Consider the following 5,480-nt stretch of genomic DNA (forward strand, 5'->3'; position numbering starts at 1 on the left):
CTTTGCATCTTGCGGGATGGTGGGATGAAGCGGCCCGGGCTAATTTTACATGACCGCGTTCATGAGACTTGCTCCACGTTCGACATGCAACTTGTATTGCATAAGTGGCTTTGCGGGTGTCTGTCTCTCTCACCATAGTGAAGATTCAATCTACTCTTTCTATTGACAACACTAGTATCACCGTTGTGGTTCATGTTCGTAGGTAGATTGGATCTCACTCGAAAACCCTAAACCACGTAAAATATGCAAACCAAATTAGAGGCGTCTAACTTGTTTTTGCAGGGTTTGGTGATGTGATATGGCCATGATATGATGATGAATATGTATGAGATGATCATTATTGTATTGTGGCAACCGGCAGGAGCCTTATGGTTGTCTTTATATTTCATGTAGTAGTATTATTTCAAAGTAGTTGTAATAGTTGCTATACGTGGTGGACAACCATGAAGACGGCGCCATGGACCTTGACGCTACGCCGACGATGATGGAGATCATGCCCGTTGATGATGGAGATCATGTCCGTGCTTTGGAGATGAAGATCAAAGGCGCAAAGACTAAAGGGCCATATCATATCACATATGAATTGCATGTGATGTTAATCCTTTATGCATCTTATCTTGCTTAGATCACGACGGTAGCATTATAAGATGATCCCTCACATTAATATCAAGATAATAAAGTGTTCTCCCCTCGTATGCACCGTTGCTACAGTTCGTCGTTTTGAAGCATCTCGTGATGATCGGATGTGATAGATTCTACGTTCACATACAACGGGTGTAAGCCATGTTGCGCACGCGGAAATACTTGGGTTTGCTTGACGAGCCTAGCATGTACATACATGGCCTCGGAACACATGAAACCGAAAGGTTGAACACGAGTCATATGGATGATATGATCAACATGTTGATGTTCACCATTGAAGCTACATCATCTCACGTGATGATCGGTTTTGGTGTAGTGGATATGGATCGTGTGCCACTAAACAACTATGAGGGATGTTGTATTAAGTGGAAGTTCATTAGTAATTAGATTAAAACATGAACTAATTATCATGAACATAGTCTAAATAGTATTTTGAATTAAATTTGTAGAATTGGCATCCGTTATCTACCATGCGCTAGTCTTGTAATTGAGATAGAAATACTGTTAAGTATGACAAGAAACTTTACGGACTGGTACCGTATTGTTAAAGAATCAAGAAATGATTAAGTCTTATTACAAACTTTTAGTAAACCTCACATTGTTGATTCAAAGAGCAATGGTTTCAATTAGTACCTAAAGTCATCTTGTCTCCGTGAAACTTGAAGTTCAAATCCGTTTGAAAAGTAAGGAGCTGGAAATTTTGTTTTCAGAAATAAGCAAGGTATGAGATATATGTGATATCTAAGACCTTATTGCAAGATGATAGAATATAATCTAGTGAGACTACATAAACTCATAAGTTTTATGGGAATGTACGAAGGTTGAAGACGCCAGGCGTCCCAATCCTCCAACTAGTTGGGCACTAACGATATTCACATATCCATGAAGTGGTCGTCCTTAGTATGCACCGTTGCTAAGACTCATCGTTTCGAAGCATCACGTGATGATCGGGTGTTATAGATTCTATGTGTGCATACAACGGGTGCAAGCCAGGTTTGCACATGCGAATACTGAGGTTAAACTTTACGAGCCTAGCATGTACAGACATGGTCTCGGAAAGTCGTCATGATTTGATGGATAAAATTATGAGTGAAATTGTTCATCACATTACAAAGTTACTAATAGTGAAATCTGAAACACTTGTCATATGATGATCAACTTCAAAGTAGGAACCTCAAGGTCATTGGTATTTGACCAATGGACCTAGAAGTTATTGAAGGTGAAGTGTTTTCTGAGAATGAGGAAAACTAAAAGAGAAACTACAAAAGATTTTGGCAGAAAGAAAGAAAAGACTAGAAAGTCTAGCTCAGGTGTATATAGATGATATACATGTTATGAATGTATTCCTTGATTGGTCACACAATGAAGTTCTTGGGTATTTGTACCAGATTTGTTGGTATGAGATGTCATACAACACAACACAATACAAGAATACAATGGCCTAAGTGACTGATAAGGAATGTGGCAGAAATGCACGTCTGGAACAAAATAAAGTGTTATTGTGTTCGTCGTTGGCATTCTACCTAGCTCTTGAGATTTATAATAAAGAACTTCATGATTGTTATTTAGCTCTGGTCAAATAAAAACAATGAGTTGTTCAAATTATGACCTTACTCCATGTACGATGGATAAGTTATTATAAATCTTAATGGTGAAACACACATACATAACACTGACGCTAATATGCCGTAAGGCAAATGATTTGAATTCCACTTATTAGTGGAACCACCATTTAGGTCATGTTAGAAAGGAACGCATGAAGGAATTCCATGCAAATGGATTTTTGGAGTCATTTGATTTTCGAATCGTTTGGCGCTTGCAAATCTCTTCTAAAGAGAATGACTGAAATACCGTTCATAGGCCAAGAGTTGAACGGGCAACTAACCTAGTGGATACATACATGATGACATATGTGGTTCATTGGGCATAGTTGTGTGCGGGAGATTCTTCTACTTCATGAAAACTTCCAACAATGAATTGAGTATATATATGTGGATATATTTATTCGATAAGGAAGAAGTTTGAAACTTTTTGAATGGATTCAAATAAATTTCAGTATGAAGTAGAAATCATCGTAATAGAAAAGTCAAATATCTATGATTGGATCATGGTGGAAATATTTGAATTACGATATTTAGCGAACATCTAAGATAGTTATGAAATTGTTCTACAACTCACGTTTCTCGGAACACCATAGTTATGATGGAGTGTTCGAGAGACGTATCCAAACTTTGTTGGATTAATGATGATATATTTGATGCCATTATATTTTGTGGATTATGCTTTAGAGACTACTGCTTTTACACTAAATAGAGCATCATCATAAATCCGTTGAAATGACACCATACGAGTTATGCCATGGGTATAAACCCTAATAGTCCTGTCACACCCCAACTTTTTGCAACCTGGTTTAGCTGTCCTTAGTGCAAAAATTAGGGGGAACAAAAACTTTTTCTATAGACTAACTAAGATGAATTGCCTTGTTCTGTTTATAGATGAATTGCCTTGATCTGCTTGTTTATATGAATTGCTTGTTTTGTTTGTGGATGAATTGCCTTCGTCTGTGGTTGAGTTAGATTGTCTTGAGTTTCTCCACCACATAAACCTCGTAGGTGAAAACCAACTAGCAACACTTTAACTAAAACCTTTCCATCTATGGAACCCTGAATGCACCTATCTTGGGATCATCTCTGTTATGCACTTTAGCTCACCCTATCCTCTATTCAAGTTTGAATAATGTCCACTCCTTCATATATCCTTCTCCCTTATCATAGTCACAAAACCCTAGGACCTCACAAATTTGGCTAAGTCCTAAATCTGTTTTCAGGTTCCATTTTGGAACCCCTGGATTAAGCTACCCCTTGCCATCTAAGGCAATGCACCTGGTCCTAGACCTACATTGTCATGAGCACTTCCCAACCATGTCCTTGCCTTGAACCAGATCTCTCTTATACCCACTTATCCTTGATGATTTTGAAGCCAAGTCAATAAGAAGTTTTGGCAGGTTTAAAAAGTTCAAACTTTGGCAGTTGATCTTTAAGCACCCTCAGCTGTTATTGGTAACCTCAATGCATGGATCTCATCTATGCAACACCCTCTACAACTTCCACGTCTTGCATGTCCCAATCTACCTCTACAATTCTTATATTCACTTGATCTTCTACCCTATCCACTATTTCAGCACTAGATCACTTGCTCCTCTCTTATCTTGTTTTTATTTTAATCCATGTTTAATCTCCACAAAACCAAGAGTGAAGATGGTAGCTACATTATGTAGCCACCCTCCACCCTTGAGATCACTTCTCCCAAAACATTTTACTTGCCAAAAATCCTATTAAGGATCTTCTCTATTTTGACCATATAACTATTTCTAGTTTTAGCAAAGCTTTTCCAAATATTTTCCCCTAATAACCTAGGAAAGGTGGGTGGTACCTCATACCATCCCTTTTCAACCCAAAAATCTCTATGTGGTGAACCAGGATCATGCAAGTCCCTTATGACTTGATCAAATTCAAAATCTTTCCCACACCAAATTTTGGACCAACACCTTTGTTCAACACCACCATGCACCCTCTCTTTTCCATAACTTTTTGTCTCTCAAATGACAAGTTGGCACCATCCCCTTTATCACCACCCTACCCATCCCACCTTATTTTGTTTCTCTTTTTCAAAATATGGCACTAGTGTGTAACCCTTGTCATTGCTTGATCTCCACCATACTCACCATCTACCCCCCTCCCTTCCTCCTCCACTCTTTTTTTTCCAACCCTAGCTAGTTCTCTCTCCCTTTTTTCCATTTGCATGGCCGGCCATGCCATGCCATCTCTCCATGCACTACTGATGGCGTGTAACTCACACGTTCGTTGGGAACCCCAAGAGGAAGGTATGATGCGCACAGCAGCAAGTTTTCCCTCAGAAAGAAACCAAGGTTTATCGAACCAGTAGGAGTCAAGAAGCACGTTGAAGGTTGATGGCAGCGGGATGTAGTGCGGTGCAACACCAGGGATTCCGGCGCCAACGTGGAACCTGCACAACACAACCAAAGTACTTTGCCCCAACGAAACAGTGAGGTTGTCAATCTCACCGGCTTGCTGTAACAAAGGATTAACCGTATTGTGTGGAAGATGATTGTTTGCAGAAAACAAGAGAACAAGATTGCAAGAGATTGTATTTCAGTATAGAGAATTGGACCGGGGTCCACAGTTCACTAGAGGTGTCTCTCCCATAAGATAAACAGCATGTTGGGTGAACAAATTACAGTTGGGCAATTGAGAAATAAAGAGGGCATGACCATGCACATACATATTATGATGAGTATAGTGAGATTTAATTGGGCATTACGACAAAGTACATAGACCGCTATCCAGCATGCATCTATGCCTAAAAAGTCCACCTTCAGGTTATCATCCGAACCCCCTCCAGTATTAAGTTGCTAACAACAGACAATTGCATTAAGTATTGCGCGTAATGTAATCAGTAACTACATCCTTGAACATAGCACCAATGTTTTATCCCTAGTGGCAACAGCACATCCACAACCTTAGAACTTTCACATCCTGTCCCAGAGATATCAATGGAGGCATGAACCCACTATCGAGCATAAATACTCCCTCTTGGAGTTACAAGCATCTACTTGGCCAGAGCATCTACTAGTAACGGAGAGCATGCAAGATCATAAACAACACATAGACATAACTTTGATAATCAACATAACAAGTATTCTCTATTCATCGGATCCCAACAAACGCAACATATAGAATTACAGATAGATGATCTTGATCATGTTAGGCAGCTCACAAGATCCGACAATGAAGCACAATGGGGAGAAGACAACCATC

The sequence above is a fragment of the Lolium perenne genome, chromosome 5, assembly GCF_019359855.2.
Source record: "Lolium perenne isolate Kyuss_39 chromosome 5, Kyuss_2.0, whole genome shotgun sequence".
Taxonomy (NCBI): domain Eukaryota; kingdom Viridiplantae; phylum Streptophyta; class Magnoliopsida; order Poales; family Poaceae; genus Lolium; species Lolium perenne.